Raw genomic sequence first — 21253 nt, forward strand, 5'->3', positions numbered from 1 at the left:
AGAGGAGGCTTGAGAGCAAAGCCTGGACTTTCCAGCGCGTTCCTGGGAAGGTAAACGCTGTCCTTGGCTTTACGCTCCCCCCAAATGTATTGTTTACATTTGGAGACTATTCTCTGGGCCCTTACCTGTCCTCACCACTTTGGGTTGAGATCTCTTTTATTCTGCATGAATAAGAACAAATAAATATGTTCCTGGAATTTATTAATATACCTGATATATTTGTGATATAATTATACTGGAATTAAGTAATTGAGATCCTCTATGTTTTATTTAAAAAAATTATTTTAATGTTTATTCATTTTTGAGAGACAGAGTATGAGCGGGAGAGGGGCAGAAAGAGAAGGAGACACAGAATCCGAAGCAGGTTCCAGGCTCTGAGCTGTCCGCACAGAGCCTGACGTGGGGCTTGAACCCACAAACCGCGAGATCATGACCTGAGCCCAAGTCAGACGCTTAACCGACTGAGCCACCCAGGCACCCCTCTGTATGTTTTCTTTTCATTAGTCCACCCACATACGAACCACAGTGACAAGAGTTTGGGATGTGAGCCACCCAAAGAGACACGCGATCAAAGTCATCTTGTCCTACACTTGGGACACGTCTTCAGTGATAACCCTGTGACCCAGGTCAAAATACCCGATGAATGGGGTGGTCTGGGGAGGAATTCAAGGTCAAAATACTTGGGGATGTTTTATGGAGATTTGAGTTTTTTCCTCCTCTTTTAACTTGAACCTGGAACTCGCAGATTCGCTTGGGCCAGAGAATTGTAAATACCCAAGGTAGCGCTCTGCCTGAAGGGGACGGCAATGCTCTTGAAACTTTGGACCAGGGGCACGATAGTTTCCCCTACTCCTGGTTGCTAGGGATTCCTGGAGCGCTGGCAGATGGCTCCAGCAGAGGCAAGGGGTGGCGAGTTGAATCACGGCCGGGGGAAGGATGTCGTGCCCCTGCGTGCTAACGCCTGCTTTTGAGGGCTGATCCATCTGAAAGTATACGGAGTCTCTGTTTCTTTCTGTGCTGGCAGAAAAGCAAGCCCCAGACTGGATGCAGTTCCAATCCAGAGGAAGCATGGTCCGTGCACAGAGGCCAGGAAGTCCACTCCTGTCGTGTGCCGGGAAGGCTAAGCGCTGGAGATGTCTGGGGAGGGGCACTCACGACGGTCACAGTCACTATCTATGAATTACCTTCCCTCACTGAAATAGAAGGAGCAGGGGCCACCCTTGCCTTAGTCACTGCTGTTTACCAGTGCCCGGAACAAAGCTGGCACAGGGTCCCTCCTCATTCGTTGCCGACCATGTGTCCGTGGGATGTATGTCCGCCCTGAGCGCATGCTCGTATGGGTCCAGCACTGGCGATCGTGTGTCTTCGGTATCTTGTCTCATCATCGGCGTCGTGACCTGGAGTTTCTAGGACCGCCCTGACTTCAAACATTATGCTCCCTTCATAAGGTGACACCTAATAGACTACGTGTTTGGATTCTGTATTCGAAGAGCGTGGTCTCTGGACTCTGACCCCCTTCTTTGGGGCAAGTCAATCTGCCTAGATCAGAGAGAGGACACGTCTTTGCTCTGGGGCCCAGCAGAGTTTTTAAAGACGCTAGCTCCCGGGGCTCTGACCTTGAATGTTCCGAGCTGAAGTAGAAATTGACTCTTTGTTGCGATATTGGCCTTAGATAATAACCTCCCCCCCACCCCCCACCAGGAGGCTCTGCTTGTTTTCCAGTGTGTTTTTGGCCTTCCCCTGTGGTGGCAAATGGTGAGGAGAGTGGGGCCTGCTCATAATGGCAGAGGTCAGTCTCCCCAGTGGCCATTAAATGGCCCACAGCCCCTCATTAGTGGAGAGTGGAGGGAGTCAGGCCAGCTCAGCCATCAGAAGGGACATCACCTTTCATTCTGGGACTCATTAGTGGCCTTCATCCTCTGGGGCCCGGTACCGACTCCCATCTAGACTTTGTCACCACCTGGCATCTCTGTCATGTCTGGAAATGCACTACTGATGCTGTGTCTGAAAGCCGCATTTCTAGTGTTCCAGAACACTGAGTGAGCTCATTTTCAAATCCCTGTCCCGGAGCCCAGAGAAACAGCTCCTCAAGTCATGGGCATACCCCAAACCACTTCGGTTTCCATGTCCCATAACCGGACCCGTGAGTAGGTCTCCAGGGACAGAAGCCACAGATACCATTCTTTGCCACCGTTTGCTGTCACCTCATACGTGCATTTCACTCTTAATTACCCCGTTGGGCGGGGTGCCTGGGTGGCTCAGTCGGTTAAGCGTCTGACTTCGGCTCAGGTCATGATCTCTCCGTGAGTTCGAGCCCCGCGTCGGGCTCTGTGCTGACCGCTCAGAGCCTGGAGCCTGTTTCAGATTCTGTGTCTCCCTCTCTCTCTGACCCTCCCCCGTTCATGCTCTGTCTCTCTCTGTCTCAAAAATAAATAAACGTTAAAAAAAAATTAAAAAAAAAAATTACCCCGTTGGGGGAAAAAATGAGTGTTTCCTAATCAAACTATTGCCAGGGAGGATACGGGCACATTTCCACATAAAATATTGCAGGAGTGCTGGAACGGGTCCCATCGGCAAAGGAAAAGTAAGAGAGTCACAGACACATAGTTCTTTCTAACCGCATGGTTAGACTGAATTGCCTTAGAGTAATTATCCTTGGCCAGTGGTTTGACACTGGGGGCATTTTGTCCCCAAGAGGACGTTGGGTGACGCATGGATACACTGTTGGTTGTCACACTGGGATGTTACCGGCATCTAGTGGGTAGAAGCCAGGAAAGCTGCTGTGCATCCTACGGTGCCCCTGGACAGCCCTCACCCCCCGCTTTACAAAAAATAATTATCTGGTCCATCATATCAGTAATGCCCAGGTTGAGAAACCCTGTCCTCTAAAAATGAGTTTGAGGCTTTTGTAATTAACACAATGAACCCGGTAGGAGATGTGACTGAAATATTGGATTTTCATTAATTGGAGACAGAGTATTTCATTTCTTCTGAAGGAGAGCTCATCACCTAGGACTATTTACACACTTTGGGTTTACAAGAGCCCGCAAATCCCTTCCATTGAATTTCTGCCCAGATGAGAAGTGTTGGAGAGACCCCAGGTTAATTGAACATTATACGAATTCTGATTTGATTTTTTTACTCAAATGGCATTCAGAATGCCATGCCACCTGTGGGCTAATTGTGACGCCCTCACTAAATCCTTCAGCTTCCTGGAGCTGGAGGCACCATTTAGGTTATCTGTGTTGCCACAGTGTCTTTGCACTTGGGGCATGCACGGGACGTGTGCTTTCTTCGAACTACAGGTTTTGAATAGTTCGCTTGTGTTCTTTCTCCCGACTAGGTGTGTATATGTAAGTATGTGTGTATGCATGTGTGTGTGGGCATGAATATATGTCTGTGCGTGTATATACACGTAGGCACACGTACGCACATGTTTGGTCTTGTATTTGATTTCTTTCTTTGCTCTAGTGGCATTTAAATAATCACCAGCGATCACTGGTATTTCTGCAGTGCTGTGAGCCCTGGTTTTTTGGGAGAGAGCTGGGCCTTCCTGCCACTTGCGATGCCCCCAGGGAAAGGTCATTTTTACTCTCCTTACCAGTACTGAGTCTGTTGTCACAAGACCTGCCTTCAAAACGTTAACATATCATTGCTGGCTTTGCTGGCGGCCATTAGGCCATTTTTTCTCTCTGGTGTGATTATGCTTCCCATACGGTTATCCTAAATGGATTTCTCTAAATTTTGAAGGTAACCGGTAGTTACCGAGCTCTAATTGCCTCCCAACCCTGTGGGGGATTTGGCCATGAGCTTGGTCTAGTCCTTGCTTTCAATAAGTTGAACACACAGCCTCAGAAGGCTCTCAGACCTCAGTATATCCACACCTCACACCCTGGCGAGTACGCTGATTCCAGGACAGGGCCCAGGTCCTACAGCCCTCCTCTGTGCTGGTGATGCTACTCCGTGGGTGCTTAATAATTGCTCTAGAAGGTTGTCGCATGGGAGGCATGGATACCAGTTAAATGCAGGGACCAAACCTCATACTTGGCTGCTTGAGATGTGAGTATCCTGGTTCTACCATTGTCTACTTCTGGACATTGGAAGTCTCTGTCTCTGTTAAGGGACAGTGGCATTAACTTGCCTGCCAAGAGCCTGAAATTTAAATGAAAGGTCGTGGGGGCAGGGGCGCCTGGGTGGCTCAGTCAGCTAAGCATCTGACTTCGGCTCAGGTCACGATCTCACAGTTTGTGGGTTCGAGCCCCGCGTCGGGCTCTGTGCCGACAGCTCGGAGCCTGGAGCCTGCTTCTGATCTGTGTCTTTCTTGCTCTCTCTCTGCCCCTCCCCTGCTTGCGCTCTGTCTCTCTGTCTCTCTCAAAAATAAGTAAACGTTAAAAAAAAAAAAACAAAAAGGAAGATCTCACTTAGAAAGGGTCATCTGACCCTTCCAGAAGGGAAACCACAGTGTGGTCCTCTGTGCGTGAAGGCGTCGCTCCTGAGAAGCCGCTCCTGAGAAGTCAGCTGCTGTTTGGTCCCCCGCTGACCGCCTGGCCTGCAGTTTCGGTTGCCTTCCGCGGGCTCTGTGGCGAAGCCAGCCGGCCTGCAGACGCGGGGGGTGCGCCCTGGCTCCCCTAAGCCTTGACTTCCTCCTGTTCGCAAGGCTGTGCGCCCCACCATCGCTGGTGCTTTGACATGCGGGCAGGTGGTAGGATCGCATTGCTGGCCCCCTGTGGTCCGATGGGACAGAGACGTGCGCTGGCCGGTGACTCTGCAGCGGACATGTCGCACGTCACTTCCGGGCCGGGGTTGCCCTTGGCCGTCCGAGAACCGCCAGAGCGCTGGCTGTGCACAGGGGACACCACCTGTGCGAAAATGGGACGAGGAGAAGCACACACGTTTATTCATCTTGGATGCACTGAGTATCTTTGCCGGATTGATAAGGAAATAGAATAACATTGTTGACCTGCATCTGGGGTGGAGGGGTGCTGGGGTACCGCAGGGAGACAGGGTTTTCACCATTTTACCACGGTATGCTTTTGGAAACGCTAGTTGTGTGGGAATGCGTTACTTATTCAAAATATCTTTAAATTAAACACATCGTAATGCAGGTTCTCTAGTTCGTGGCTCAGACAAACCCAAAACCATCCACCCCGAGGGGCAATGAGGAGAACTATTAACGGACTAACACCCATTCATAGCGAACACCGTCAGGGTCTGTCACCTGCTTTGTTAAGTTGCTAAGCACGGATTTAAGGTTAGGGGGCCCAGAAATAGCTACGCTTACAAAGGATATTTAAATTATTAGGCACGATAAGAGCTTTCGTTCTGGACAGTAATGGGGGAAACAGAGAGAGGGACGAGTCCTCAAGGCTGCCTTTAGAGAATCAGTGTAGGATGAGTTCTGTGCCTCCCTTTCCTGGAAGGGTTTTGGGATGTTGCCAGAGACAGAGACAGAAAGAAAAAAATGTAACTGGGTCAACTGTCTTAGCGGTACCCAGGCTTGTCACGGTGATTTCTACAACATCCAGTGAGCCTATTAGTGTGAGAAATGGCTTTGGGTTTGGCAGCTGAGGAAACTGACGCTCCCGAGCATTTGCTCGTTATCGAGAGTTATTGTTTTTGGCTCCGGAGAAGTGTTAGCTAAGCAAAAACGAGGTCACTCGAGCCAATCCGCAAGGTAGATCCTGCTTTAATGGAGAGAAGGAGAAAAACAGAAGGAACCCCAAATAATTTTCCTGGGGTTGTAAAATAGAGGGTTGGTGGAGGGTTGGTCCAGATGTTAGGAGATGAATTAAGACTCTGGGGGTTTCTTGGAGTGTTTCTGAGGAGACCATGTGAAGATCCAAAAAGAACAGCAGCGGCATCCGTGATGAGATAAGAGTCGGGATGACAGCGTTTTACTTTTATTTATTTAGCTATTTATTTATTTTAAAGCTCATTTTTGAGAGAGAGAGAGAGAGAGAGAGCAGGGGAGGAACAGAGAGAGAAGGAGACAGAGAACCCAAAGCAGGTTCCAAGCTCCGAGCTGTCAGCACAGAGCCTGACGCGGGGCTCGAACCTACGAACCGCGAGATCATGACCCAGGCTGAAGGCGGACACTCAATTGACTAAGCCACCCAGGCGCCCCAACAGCGTTTTCCTTTTAAACACACTGTTTCCTGTGTACAGACATCCATATGCTGGGTACAGCAAACACCCGTGCACCTGCCACTCTGTTTGTCAAGGCCTCACATCTTGCCAAACTTCCTGTACTTTCTTTAGCGCTGCGTGTTAAAGGCTGTCATGTTTAAAACATCGCAGAAGCCATTCGAGCCTTAAGGTCTCAATTCTCAGACCGCATTCCGGTCTCCTCCTCCCCAGACCTCAGTGTGGTCATTCTGATTACATTATAGATATTTAAGTCTATATTATATATATATGTTTACATTCTGGGAATGCTGTGTTTATAAATAGAAAGTTAACTCCTGTGGTTCAGGGGACGTATGTCATATATTGCACGATACAATGGTATATGATATATGATAGTATGATACGATGTGATGGTGTTATCACATGTATTTGTCACATATAATTGCAAACTTAGTTGTATAATTGCAAACTTAATTGCAAAAGTTTATTTGCAATTAGCTGTCTCTTTCAAGTTTATGTCTTCTGTGTGTGTGTGCTTGCCTGCACACCATCGGTATACACATGCACGCGTTCGGGAGACTAGTTAGCTTTTCCTGGAATTTTATGCAGAGGGTCATCCTGGAATCTCATTTACAAGCCTTCTTATTGCTCACTGTAACGGCTTTGAGGCTCATGCACTGTGTTCTTTTTTTTAAATTTTTATTTATTTTTATTTTTTAACGTTTATTCATTTTTGAGAGACAGAGAGACACAGAGCATGAACGGGGGAGGGTCAGAGAGAGGGGGAGACACAGAACCGGAAGCAGGCTCCAGACTCCGAGCTGTCAGCACAGAGCCCGATGCGGGGCTTGAACTCACGGACCGCGAGATCATGACCTGAGCCGAAATCTGATGCTTAACCGACTGAGCCACCCAGGCGCCCCTCATGCACAGTGAGTGTTCTTTCTTGCTGATTATGCTCCCTATTTGGACATCCAAAAACTTGTTTTTTTGTTTTTTTGTTTTTTTGTTGTTTTTTTTTTATTCACCTGCCAATAGACATTTGAATTGGTTCTAGTTTTTGGTTTTATAAATAAAGCTGCCGCGAACAGAATATCCAGGCACAAGACTTTGTGAGCATGTGTGGTTTTTTTGTTTTTTTCTTTTGTTTTGTTTTTGCTTTTGCTTTTGTTTTTTGCTCTTAGGTAAGTATCTAGGAGAGGTCTTTACAGCTGGTCGGATGCTTTATATGCGCTTAACATTAGAAGCATGCTAACCTGTTTTCCACGGGTGTTGTGCCACCCACTGTTCCCTCGGCAATGCCTGAGAAACTTGCTTGTGATTTCACTTTGCCAACAGATGCCATGGTCAGTTTATCTTGTCTGTAAATTTAGCCACTATGATGGGTTTGCCATTTTTGTACTGATTTGCATTTCTCTATTGTCCAAAGATTTTGAGCATCTCTCCCTATGCTCATTGACAACTCATGTTTCCTTTTTTTTTGTAAAACATCCTCTCAAATTGTTTGTCCATTTTCATAGTGAACTGCTTGGGGTTTTTTTGTTGTTGTTAGGTTATAGGAACTCTTTATAGAGGGTCTCTATCTGGTGTGTGTGTTGTGAATATTTTCTCTAAGCTTGTGGTTGGCCTTTTTGTTGTAATGTTTATTTATTTATTTTTGGGAGAAGGAGAGGGAGAGCATGAGCAGGGGAGGGGCAGAGAGAGAGGGAGAGACAGAATCCCAAGCAGGCCCCACGCTGTCAACACAGAGCCTGACGCAGGGCTTGAACTCCTGAACCGCGAAATCATGACCTGAGCCTAAACCAAGAGTTGGACGCTTAACCGACTGAGCCACCCAGGCACCCCTCCCTTTTTGTTTCCTTAGTGGTGTTTTTCAAGGATCAGAAGTTTTAAATTTTGATGAAGTCCAAGATGTTTGTGTTTCGTGATTCACACTTTGAGTGTTTCTTCTAAGAAACATTTACCCTAGTCAACTTTGCTAAAATCTGTCGTACGTTTTCTTACAGAAATTTTATAAACTTACAAGATTGTATTTAGTTACGTGATACAGTGGGTGTAGTTTTTTTTATCTACAGTGTGAGATAAGGAGGGCGTTCACTTTTGAATAGATATCCACTTGAGTATTGACGTCTGTTGACAAAGCTTTTCTTTCCCCATTGAATCGTCTCGTCCCGGTTGTCAAACATCAACAGCATATACCAAGTGGTTCCACTTCTGAATACCATCCCACGCTATTGATGATCACGTCTACGTTTTGCAAACAAACCTGTCTTGAGTATTGTAACTTCACGGTAAGTTTTGAAATCAGATCTGTTAAGTCCTCCAGTTAAAAAAAAAAATACTTGGGTTATTCTGGGTTGTTTGAATTTCTGCACAAACCGTGGATGGCACTGGTGTGTCAATTTCTACCAAATTGATGTGGGCTACATTGACTTTAGATCAATACAGCGAGGACGAACACTGTAATCATTCCGAGGCTTTCCATCTGTGAACAATGGTATAACTTTTTACTTACGTAAAGCTTATTTCCTTTCTCTCAGCAGCGTTTTGTAGTGTCCAAATCTTAAATGTGTCTGTTACATTTATCCCTAGGTATTTTATGGTTGGGATTCACTGTAGCTTTTTTCAAACTTTATTTTCCAATTGGCCGCTGTTCGTAAATCCAACTGATTATTTTGAAATTTTGTATCCATACCCTGGCAAAAATCTTGCAAAAAAAGTTTAGATTTGTAGATTCCCTGAGATTTTTCTGTCGCCTGTAAGTAGGGACAATTTCACGCCTTCTGACCTCCAGACCTATCTTCCTTATTTGATGTTACGCTTTCTATTCTATTCTAATTTTGTTTTTCAGGGCTGAGATCCCCAGAACAGTTTTGAATAACAGCAGTGAGAGTGGACATCCTTGCCTTGTTTCCGATCTCAGGAGGAAACAACTCTGTCTTTCGTCACGGAGTGTGATGCTTGCTAAAGTTTCACGTAGGTGTCCTTTCCCATTTTGGAGGTCCCTTCATTCTCCTGTTTCCTTGGAGCTTTTATTATGGAGCAGGGACGCTGCCAAGAAACTCAGAGATGCAGGCACACTTCTGTCTCCCCACTTTCCCCTGAACCATCTCTGGCCCTGGAAGAATTCCACTCTTGGCCGATAAAGCGAATCATTCTAAGCAGTGACTGATTAGAAGGTCCTGCTTTCTCTCCACGAGGGGAGGGGAGTTTACAGAAGGAAGCAGTAAACTTAAATTAGCACGAGGAGCAGCCCAGGCGGTAGGAAACCTCATGGGACAGAACCCAGTCTGAGCTCAGAGGGACCGTGCCTGCCCACTGTGATTTCACGGCCACGGCACAGTTTCCCTTTGTCTCTCACTTGTGAGCCACGTTAATGTGTCCGTTTTGGACGCAGCCGTGTAAAAGCAGCACCATTTCTTCTGGGTGGTGGGTCTGCACGGAGCATGATCAGGCCGTCCTTGTTGCAAAAGCAAGCTGGCTTTGACTTTTCTGTTTTTCTGGCCCACCAAGTCTTAAGGAAGCAGGGACCCGGAGCCCGGCCCCCGAGTGTGCTGAATCAGACACGGTCTTTATGACGATGCGCTGACAGACCCCTGCACGGAGGAGCGACGTGTCTGTGGTGGAAGGAAGCCGCCCCTGACTCGGGAGAGAGAGGGTCTCCAGGGGGCCGTCACCATTCTGACCTTCCAGACTGCGGAGGGACAGGAAAACTCACCCAGTGGGCATGCTGCCTGTTTATTACTCCTGATTTCTGGGGGGATCATTTTGTCTTCTGCGTCGCCCGCCCTTGGGGGCACGGCCAGAGGGGCCCACGTTTGTGAGACACGGGGCTCAGCGCAGGGCCTCAGACGCCATCTGTCCAGGAGTCTTCAGCGGTCATTTCCCGAGACGCGGGTGCGTATTGTGGGCGGATGGACGAGAAGGGGTGTAGGAGAAACAGGGGAGGAGCAGAGACTGGCTGACTAAGGAACACGGCTCTGTGTAAATAAAAGGGGCGTCGGCTCCGTCTCCGGCTGACTGCCTCCGTGTGAGGATGGGACTCCAGCACGGCCAGAGCCTCCGATGTTTTCAAAAACACACCCACGTTGCCTGGCTTTTTAAAAATGCGTTTATTTTATTTTATTGACGTTGGAACAGGACCCCTGAGCTGACCCCGGTCCGCCGAAAGGTCGATGTGAAACGGTCTCCGAATCCCAGGAGGTGCGGCACGGGCCTGGGAGGTCACGGTCGCCAGTGCCGGCAGCTGTGAGCGGCCCCCTTCCTGCTCAGCACCCGTGTGGCTCACCTTGGAGGAGAGTTGCCCGGAGATCACGAGAGGAGCCTGAGATCCTGAGAGGGGCTGGCAGATGGAGAACTGACTTCCCTTGGCAGTGGTCGGCAGTCATTCTTGTAGAGCCCCGGGTGCCTTCTGATAACGGTCTGCAACCTGAAGCAGTCTTTGTCTGGGTGATTCGGTCCCTGGAGACATTAGCCATCTCGAGACCCTTTCTGTCCCCTCCCTGAGGGCGGGGACTGTTGCTGCTCTGATTGATTTGCCTGCAGTGGCCTCCTAATTGTTTATTTAGCTTTTCAGCCAGAGCTCGGTACAGGCACCCAGCTAAATCCTGTGATGGGAGGTGTGGGTGCTCCCTGGATCATCTGCCTGTGCCGCTCCGCCCTCTCCCTCACCCGGCCGGAAGGTACCGGAAGCATCTCACGCACGGTGACCGTAAGTCTTCACGGAGCTCCGGCGCTCAGCCTGTCCCGGGACAGTGGACACCGGTGGCCTGGCCTTGGTCTTGGCGGTCGTCTCTGCTCCAGCAAAGCCCGGGGCCTCTCTTGGGCCGTTAGAGGCTCAGGCCCCGCAAGCAGGCTAACTGGCCTCGAACACCAGCTCTGCCTCTTGCCAGGTTTCTAGCCTTGGAGAGGCTGCCCGACGTCGGCGTGTCAGCTTTGCCGGTGTCAGTTCCCAGTTCCCGTGTGGATTGCCACGCTTGCAGCGCCCCATCCACGTAGGTGGTTAGGACACTGCCGACACACGCCGTCTGGACGCCGGCCGCTCGTCGTCAGCGGTATCTTCTGGAGAAAGGTGCCCTCACGGGGGTTTGCTTGCGAACAGTCAAACCACATCGCTGCTGAAGTCGTCCTATTTTGTTGAATTCCTCGGCCGTCTGTGGGCAGGGCCTCAGACGTCTTCCAGCGTGAAGGGACAGGTGCACGGACTCTGCGTTTGGCACAGGGGACGGCCAGCTTTGCAGAGTGCCCTAAGGAAGGCCATTCCCTCTGGACACAAGCTGGAGTCTGGGCGGGGCGAGGGGGCGTTTCTTCCTTCTCCCACTGACTCTATCACCTCCTCCTGAACAGCGTGGACTCAGAACAGAGTTTTAGGAAAAAGTTCTTTGAAGAAATAGACGACTCTGAAAAGCCAGTTAATACTTTTAATCCTTTAAGTTTTTGCAAGTCAAGGAGGTTTGTAATAAACGCCTTTTAATCCTTTAAGTTTTTACAAGTCAAGGAGGTTTGTAATAAACGCCTGGGAGGAATGACGAAGAGGGACACGGTGCCCTTTCTGCCTTCAGTCTGGTAGGTGCTGCCCGCGTGCGCAGAACGGTTGGAGAATAGCCAGCCGCAGGAACACGGAGAACGAGAGCCCTCTTATCGTGTCTTCCTCTCTGGGGCTGAACTCCACTCTGTGACCGACAGACGGCTTAGGATGAGTCTTGGAAAGCTTCTGGTCTCAACAGAGAACTTCCACATGTCACCGTGCGTCCACTGCTTCCCGGCTCCCTTTCATTCTCCCTCCAGGTGACTCCGAAGATAAAAGCAGTCGCATTTCCAGGTGGCAGGCACCCAGCAGGGCAGGACGATCCCCGTACGTGACCGCGCACCCTTGCCGGTGAGACCCGAAGGCAGCGTGCCAGGCTTTTTCCCGGTGAAGCCGTTGCTGGAGATAAGTGATAAGTGATGGGAGTTTCTGGAGACGTTACGAGAGCCCGTGATGCCTGTGTTGCTCCCGGTTCTTTCTGTGAAGGAAGGAGGGATGGGAGGAGAGAGAGAGAAGACGGCCTTGCCTCCCGGACAGAGGGCCCGGATCCGCGCTGGCCCGCGCCTTCCTGGGGGCTCCCTCGGGAAGGCGGGCGAGGGTGACGCTCTGTGTGCCGTGAGCCAGCCCGCCGTGTTTAATTAAACACGATCTCTGACTGCGGCAGGCGGATGTATACACCCCCAAACAGAGACGTCTGGAGGGGAAACAGCAGCTTTCACTTAACACGGAGCAGGTGCGTTGCCAGCACGTCGGCTGTGGCCCTGTCGTTCTGTCACTGGCGGTGTCTGTGCGCTCACGGCACAGGGAGGCAGGTGAGGAGCAGGAACGCCTGCCGGCACCTGCCGAAGGCTCGACGGAGCCATCGGGTCCGGTCGCCCCTTTGGCTGTCGTCTTGTCTCTGAGCAGGTGAGGTTGAGGAGTTAACCTGCCGGAGCAGAAGCGGGAGGAGGCGACACGGGCAGCACCACTGCTCGGACAGCCGGGTCCGGATTCAGGAAAATGCAGATTCCCACCTCTGCTTTGTCCCCCACGGGCCGGGAGCACCAGGCAGGTCTCCCTGAGCCTCACTATTGCCGTCTGGTTATGGGGGTGGTGCTGCCCCAGCGGGCACTGCCGAGTGCCTGGTGCGCAGTGAGCAGCATCACTTGCACAGGGCACCACGTCGCGGACCACGGAGCACTGAGCCAATGCACCTGCCCCACCGCGCGTGACGTGCGTTTCGGGGTCTCGGACGCACGTGGCCCACGGGCATGTTTTATTTGGTCGTCTGAAATATTTGCGTCTCGTGCATGCATTTTCAAGACCGACGTTTAGGAATTTCACGTGATGTTGAGGTTTCTGGCTTGAGATATTTGGAACACCTGGCACCTCTGAACCAATGGCCTTGTAGCAGGTGGAGTCACGAGATACGTGCGTATGCTCTTGGAAGGGTGTCTTTCCCTCCACATCGCCCTGAACACGCAGGCGCCTCGATTCGCAACGCCTGACTTCCTGCGAGGGGCATTAATTTTGGCCCTCGTTCCAGAACCGAAAAGGCCAATGCTCCCCCTTGGCTCGGGGAGCTTTCTAATTCTGTCATTTGTCTAAATTCCTTCTGGACGGTTTTGTTTGGTGTTCAGCGGGTGCTGTTCATCACAAGGGCAGAGCTTAAGGGGCGGCTTCTGATCTCCGGTGAACGCGGTGTAGGCGGCCGGCTGAGAGTACCAACTCCGCGTGACTGTGGCGATTCGTAATTCCCAAGTGCATCCTTGCGCGTGCCCTGACTTGACTTTCACTTGTGAGCCGCGTAGGGAAGAAATGACGGTCCTTTGCCCCGAGCGTTTGACGACTCTGACCACTGGGTCTCCTTCTTGAGATGCCTTGCTCACTTGCGATCTGGGCCAGTGCCCTCCCCCTCAGCTCTCTTTAAGAAATGTCGTGGGGATCGGGGCGCCTGGGGGGCTCAGTCGGTGAAGCAGCCAACTCTTAATTTCGGCTGAGGTCATGATCTCATAGTTCATGAGTCTGAGCCCCACGCTGGGCTCTGCACTGGTGGTGTGGAGCCTGCTTGGGATTCTCTCTCTCCCTCTCTCTCCCTCTCTCTGCCTCTCCTCTGCTTGTTTGAGTGCTCTTTCTCTCCCAATAAATAAACCTAAAAAAAAGAAAAGAACAGAAATGCTCTGGGGTCAGGCAGAGCCGGAAGACCGCCAATGTAAGGGGCTGGGCCCGTCTCTTGCTGCTATAACAGATCAGCACAGACCGCGGCATAAAACAGGGCAATTCTGCCTCACCGTATGCGGAGGGGCCACACGGGTCTCGCTGGGCTCACACGAAGGGGTGCGCCAGGGCCGCGTTCCTTCTCAGGCTCCAGCACAGAATCCCTTTTCTGGCCTTTTCCAACCTCCGGAGGCCGCCCGCATTCCAGGCTGGTGACGCCCTCCATCTTCCAGCCACAGTGGCTGTTCAAGGACTTCTCAAGCCATGCCCCCCTGACACTGGCATTCGTGTCTCCCTCTTCCGTGGACGGGGACCCTTGTGGTTCCACTGGGCGACTGATGCACAGGTTCCGGGGGTAAGACGTAGACATGTTGGGGGACGTTATTCTGTTTGTCACGTGCACTTGAACAGGTGTCATTACTGGTGATCTACTCAGAGCCTCTCATATGCAGAAGGCATGTGATAACCCTTCTGCAAAGGGAAGCGAGTCACTGTCCCCAGGCGCCGTCCCCCTCACAATGCTGTCTCGTGCCCCATCCTGCCTGGAGCCCCATCCTTTCTCCCGTCTGCCTGGCCCGTGGGGACCATTACATTGACACAGGCCGCCTGGTCTCCTGCCAAGCGTTAGAAGGCACTCACTGGCTTTCTGCCCCTCTGCTGCGCACACCCCAGGCTCGGGGCTGGCAGACCGTGGCACTAGTTGGTCCCTGGGAGAGCCTCCTCCCGAAGGGACTCTCCAGGTCGGCTTGTCTGCCCATTTAGGCCTCGGCTCGGGGTCACCTTCCTCTCAGAGGGGCCCCATGGACCCTTCTCGAGAGTCCCCGACCCCGCGAGAGGCTGGTGGCAGGAAGAGCTCAAGGGTGCATAGAGCCAAAGCCCTGAGCTTGTTTAGGTGGGCGCCCTGAGCAGCCCGGATTCCCAGCCCCGTCACTCTGAGCCCCCCTGAATCAGTGAGATCTTTAGAGGAGAATCGAGATGCAGCGCGCCCACGCTTTCAGCGAGAAATTAATTTGGGATCGATGTGAGGCTGACTTTTTAATGATTTCGTACACGTTTATTTGCTTGTCCTTCAAGCGGGGAGTGAGTGCCTCCTATAGACCCAAGTCAGCCACTTAGTATGTGTCGATCGATCGATTCGTGTTTGCCAGGACCGGTCTCTCGGCCGTGCGTCGACAAGGGGAGCTGGTGGTCCTGGACTTCGGGAGTGCCGCAGTGACATTCGTGGTGACAGCTTCGCTTTGCTCTCCCTTTGGTTTTTGTTTTGCAGCGTTTTCCCGTCAAGATGCATATCACCCGCGCTAGGCGATGGGCTCCGGGGGCTTCCGTGAGACTGTCTGAGAAGGCACTCACGAATCACAGAGCCGTGCCGCACAGGGGGAGCGCGGGGATTTCGCCTCCCAAGTTCTGCGTGGTGTTCGAGGCCGGCCTAGTTAGGGCTTCCCCTCCCCCGGCCTGCCCTGTACCCTCTTGCGGGAGGCCTTGACACCCTTTGTCTGTACCTGTGTGCACCGAGGAGAGGGGGGACTCTACATCTCGAGAAGCTCCCGTTGGTGCTGAAAGCAGGGTCTTAAATCTGCATAAGGACCCTTCCCTTGCTCAGTGTGTTCCCCTACCTCCCCGCCCCCCCCCAATTGGCTCCTCCCTGCAAACCCAGCCTCTTCTGTCTTTAGCAGCAAATGGCGTTGGAGGTGATGGCCTGGGCCATTTCTGGGAGTTACTCCCTTTTCCTGGGTCTCTCCCTCTCCGCGAGGCATGTGTGTGATTAAACTTCTGTTTGCTTTTTTCCGCTAGCCTTTTCTTTCATGAGGGTTTCGGCCAAGAACCTAGAAGGGCAGGGGGAAATTATTTTTCCTCCCCTACGTGGTCATTGGTGCTGTGGACGATGTTTCCGGTTTTGGGGTCACAGGGGTCCTACTGTGCCGGGCAGCGTAACCGGTGATTGAAGTGTGACCGGACGGCAGCCGTCTCACTCTGGGGGAGACCCCTTGAGATCTCGGTTTTATTGGGCACAGCTGTGGCAGCAGGGGTTCAAGGGGGCGGGGTCTGCCCCCGGGGGTGTCTGGACCGCAGCCATCCGGCACAGATGTGCTCCCGCCAGCAGACCAGCCTCTCTGCCTTCCCGGGCGTGGCTCCGTAGACGCTGTAGTTCGATTTGAGGCGGGGGCAGAATACGTGACCCCGAAATGTGCCACTTTGGCATGTGGATTATTTTGAGCTGCAAGCAATTAAGCCCCTGCAGACTCAGAACAACTTCTCCCTCCCCCTCAACTACCTACAGGAATACGGGCCCGGCCCAGAAAGAGAGAGATGCCCGGAGACAACCTTTTCTCTGGAAGTCGGATCCGGGCGGCGTGCAAACACCTAATCGCTACACACGTGCTCCGCCTTGTCCTGCCAGCCTCCCTCCTGCCCCACGAAGCCCAGACCTTCTCCATTCCTCTGCTCAGGATGCAACGTGAGCCCCAACTGCCCGACTGGCCCTCAGTGTCCTATCTTTCACAAGTCTCCCATACAGATGAAATTAAATTTGTTCTTCTTCTGTTAATCTGCCTCATGTCAATTTAATTATTAGGCCAGCCGGGGAACCCAGAAGGGAGGAAGGAAAATTCGCCGCCGCCCCGGCAGATGACGAGGGGGATCCACCGTGTTGACCGAGGTGCCCGCTGGGGCTGGGAGAGTGCACACGCGCGTGGGGCTGCGTTACCTCCGGCTGTCCCGCCTCCTCCGAGCCAGCTTCCGTTTCCTCATCCACAGAAGTTCTTAAGTCAGTTGACTCAGGGGACTCTTTCTGGATTCCTAGGCTGTGCCAAGCACTGCTCCAGGCACGGGAATAAGGCAATACGCACGACATGGCCCCGGTCCCCCTGGAACTTTCAGCGGAGTGAGAGCTGCTGTGCCCCGTCTGGTGTGCGCCTTAGACCCCTTCGGCTGTGTGGCGTAGCCTGTAGTCTCAACTCCCGTTAACGCTTTTAGGTAAAAACTTAAAATACGTAGCATTGTGAAGGCAGTGCATTACGCGGGGATGTAGTTCTCAAAAACCACGAAATAGGAACGTAGGCACGTCTTTATTGCTACCTTCGTAACAAGATCAAGCGGCAGGTCCGATAGCCGCTATAATTTTGCAGCCGTGCTGGGTATAATTGACATTTGGAAACATCTGCTGTGACTTGAACATGAGGTGAAAATATCCGTAATTTCCACCGGTGATAACGTCGCAGATCCTGCTAATGCCACTATGGTTTGTTGCCTATATTTATAATAGAATCCTTGAAGGAAATGTCGAATTGACATTAGAAGTTTGTGAGCATAAGAATATGATTCTTACGGCACCCAAGATTGTGAAATTGATCTCTGGACTCCCCAGTGTCTTCCGATCAATAACGCTTAGAGTGGGGAGGGGCAAGGTAGAAAGAACCAAAACTACATACACGCAGTGACAGGATATTTTAAGTATTGTAAGTCAGAACGAAGCAGGGGGTGTGGGAGAGAGGGCTGGGGTGAGGGTGCCGCTCTGGGGGAGCCATCACGGATCATGGAGAGCCTTGTAGGAAAGTGGCGTCTGAGCAGAGAGCTGAAGGAAGTCAAAGAGTGAGTCCTCGTGTGTACCGGGAAGGAGGTGCAAAGGCCCTGAGGTGGGGGTGTGTTTGGTACGTCCGGGGAAGTGTAAAGTGTCTGTGTTCACGGTGGGGCAAGTGGCAGGGGTAGCGGGTGTGCTGAGACAGTTCCCGCGGGGGTGGCACACAGGATGGGCTTACACAGTGGGGACCCTTGTGTCCCCATCAGCGTGCTGCTGAAGGAACCGAATATGCTGAGGACGCACGGCCTTTGAGGTTTCTGCGGGGGCCGAGACCACCGTGAGAGGGTGCCGGATGGTGTCCTGAGTAGGACAGCAAAGCGGTTGCACTGAATCAGGGTCTGCATGACAGTTCCCCCTTTCAGGACTCTCTCTCTCTCTCTCTCTCTCTCTCTCTCTCTAATAGATTTTAATTTTTAGAGCAATTTTAGGGTCACAGAAAAATGAGTGGAAAGTACAGAGCTCCCCCCACCCCCACCCCCGATCTCTCTTTTTCAACCCAGAAGAGCTCTTCAGCTTCTGTCTGGGAGCCACAGACTCCGCCTTCAATTCACAGGGCCGTTTTTCTTTCGCGATACCGTCTCCAGGTTTCCTTCTATTGGATGCCGACGTCTCCCACTTAATGTAACAGGACGCTGTATTTGAGAATATGTACTCTTATTTAAATTAGAAACCCGCAAATCAGTTGGAAGGAAAATGCGAGGTGAGCAACGGAGGCTGTGCAGGGCGTGAACGACGGCGGCCCGGGCCGTGCTGCTGCAGGTGAGGGCACTAGGGAGCCAGTGCAGGCTGCGGAACGTGGGGGTGCAGGCTCCTCAGAGTGGTCCCTGCTCTGGAAAGCGCGGGCCTCCACCAAGCGCTTCGGCCCCGGCCGCGGCCTCCTGCTCTCGGAAGGAGGCTCACGCGGGGACCATCGCTGCCCTTCGTCCAGCCGTGGGGTCCGTTCCCGGCTCCGGGTACGTCGTCCAGCTCCGGGAAGGTCCCTTGAAGACGGAAGTTCCCCTGCTCAAGTGCTGTGGTCGCCACCTGCCGGGGGCGAGAGGTGTTGTCTTGGGAAGGGGCGCGTTGCTTAGCAGAGGCGAGGCGTTCGGAAGGTCTGAGGACCAGGGTGACGCCCACGGACGGCTGGCGGCTTCCGACCCCCCCTGAGGGAGGACGTCCTCCTCTGTCGCCCAGAGCCACTGGCGGCATTCTTCCACGCCCCCGCCCCCCACCAGCCCTGGACTCAGGTTGCCTTGCTGCATGACCTTGGCAGAACCCCTCCCTGTCGCTGGGCCTCAGTTTCCCCTCTGTGAAATGGGAGTGTGGACCAGGTGGTTTGTTTCTTTTCATATGTTGTTTTTATTCTTTCCATTTTTTGTGTCTCCAAAATATTCAGTATGTCCCCACTTTGTATGTATCCTCTGTAGCTTTCTTTAGGTCACACACGTCCACGCACACAGTCACACGGTGGCATTGTTTCTCTGGTCTGTCGTTTTGTGTCTTTACAAAAATGGGCTCGTTCTGTACACATTTCTTTACAACTTAACATTTTCCATTTACATTGCAAGAATCCCCCTGGAGGTGAGTAGAATAGACGTGAAACATTCTGCCTATAATATTCCATTTTTTCAGTAAGTGCAATTTACTCAGCCTTCCGTTTCATTTGGGTGTTCGAGCTATTTGCAGGTTTTGGTTTTATTTTGCTTGCCTGTGGTCCTCCCCAAACAATGACGCAATAAACAACCTTTTACACAGTTCCTCATTACTTGTGCCCATAATTGTATCACACCTAGAAATCGGACAGCAGGATCAAAAAGCGTGTGTCCTAATTTCCTTCGGTTTTTGCCAGATTAGTGTTCCCACGAGCAGCACGTAGAACGCAGACTCCTTCCCATCCCTGAGAGGGAGTTGTCACTCTGTGAAACCCTTGCCAACCTGGTGAGGGGGCTGCCCCGGAAAGCTCCTTCCTGAGGCATCGGACAGCTCCCTGTTGCGGGGTCCTTCGGGGGGGAATTCAGTCTGAAATTCCCCCACAGGGTTGATTGTGCTCCATTAAAGAAAGACACTTTCCTCCTCCAGACCTTTCAGCCTCGGACTCTTAAGTAGCAACCGCCCTGGGCCATGCAAGCATTTATGAACTTGCTCATAATGTATCTAACTTGGCTTTTGAAGGAAGAAGGGAGCCCCTCTCCCTCCCAAAACACAGCGAAAAGAACCAGAAAAACGTTTAAGATCAAGGTCATGGAACAGCAGCAGCTGAACCCTGTGATGGCCCATTAAAGCCACTTGTGGGGACCAGGGGTCAGGGTGCAGGGAAGCCCCAACTTAGGACCCAGATGGCGGGGCGCCTGGCAGCCCAGCTTGGCCCTGAGCCCTGTAATGAGAGGACAGAGCCATGCCTTGAGGACCTGGGGGTGGTGTGCAGGGCAGGGACAGCCCGGGTCTGGCACACGGCCCCGCCCCGGTGTTCTGAGCCTGGAGATTGGGGTGCAGCGGCCCTGGGGCCCCCAGGGGGCAGGTCTCATTGCAGCGACAGCTCCAGGGGGGGAGGACTCCAGGCGGGGAGGACTCCAGGCGGCTGGGCTCGGCGTGGGTGAACACTGCAGGGTTCTCAGTAGCAGAGGGGCAAACACATGGGTGGGGGCGATGGCTGGCGGAGGTCTCCTGCTGTCTTCCCTGGGCAGTGAAATCCCTCCCGGGGGGGGGCTGTCGTGGCGCTGTCGCCGAGGACGGGGGGATGGGGTGCCTTCGCTTTTCCTCGCGGCCATCCTCCGATTTTGAGCTCTGCTGCTTCTGTGCTGCTTCCCAGAGCTTTCCCAGCGCGCTTTGTGTGGGTTGTAGCCACTCGTCCGTTGTTTCCGTCGTCCGTATGGACAGATCACCCGGCTCTCTACCTTGCTGATGCCTCCCACGGGCCCTACGTTCCCCTCAAGGAGGGTGACGATCCCGGGCCTTACGTTTACGTCCTGCACCCGTTTTGAATTGACTGTGTGCTGTGTTCCATAGGCGCCCAGCGCTGTTCTTGTGCGCGTGGGATCCAGGTTTCCCGGCGGCGTCGGTTGAAGAGACTGTGCCTGCCCCACCGTGTGCTCCCGCCCACCTTGTAGAAGATCGGCTGACCGTGTATCCACTTATGTCGGGGCCGTCTGGTTTTTCTGTCGCGCTACGTCTGTCCTTATGCCAGGACCATGCCGTTTTGACTATTACAGCTTTGTGATCTAGCTTGAAACCGGGGAGTATGAAGCCCCCATAGTCTTTCTCTGGACAGTTTTTTTTTTTTTAATGTTTATTTTTGAGAGCGAGAGTGTGAGCAGAGGAGGGGCAGAGAGAGAGGGAGACAGAAGATCCGAAGCCGGCTCTGAGCTGCTGGCGTAGACCCTGGGGTGGGTTTCTTGAAGCCCCAAACTACAAGCTCGTGACCTGAGCTGAAGTTGGACACTCAACCGAATGAGCCAGCCAGGCGTCCCCAGATAGTGTTTTCTTTTTTTTTTTTTTTTTAATTTTTTTTTTTCAACGTTTTTTATTTTTATTTTTGGGACAGAGAGAGACAGAGCATGAACTGGGGAGGGGCAGAGAGAGAGGGAGACACAGAATCGGAAACAGGCTCCAGGCTCCGAGCCGTCAGCCCAGAGCCTGATGCGGGGCTCGAACTCACGGACCGCGAGATCGTGACCTGGCTGAAGTCGGACGCCTAACCGACTGCGCCACCCAGGCGCCCCGATAGTGTTTTCTTTTTTAAAGGCAGTTAGAGCCCACGCGAGGGGCGGCAGCGTGAACACGAGGCAAGTGGACATCAGACGCTCTAAGTCATTCGATCCGGCAGCCACATGTGCCCTTGAGCTGTGCCT

The 21253-nt window shown here is 52.4% G+C and overlaps 1 non-coding gene across 1 annotated transcript; it reads right to left on the reverse strand.

The window, feature by feature from the left end:
* Window positions 1–391: 391 nt before the first annotated feature.
* Window positions 392–476, reverse strand: TRNAP-UGG (transfer RNA proline (anticodon UGG)). Its single transcript has one exon. It is a non-coding gene; the product is annotated as a tRNA-Pro (tRNA).
* Between the last annotated feature and the right edge of the window lie 20777 nt (window positions 477–21253).

The sequence above is a fragment of the Panthera uncia genome, assembly GCF_023721935.1.
Source record: "Panthera uncia isolate 11264 chromosome D3 unlocalized genomic scaffold, Puncia_PCG_1.0 HiC_scaffold_9, whole genome shotgun sequence".
Taxonomy (NCBI): domain Eukaryota; kingdom Metazoa; phylum Chordata; class Mammalia; order Carnivora; family Felidae; genus Panthera; species Panthera uncia.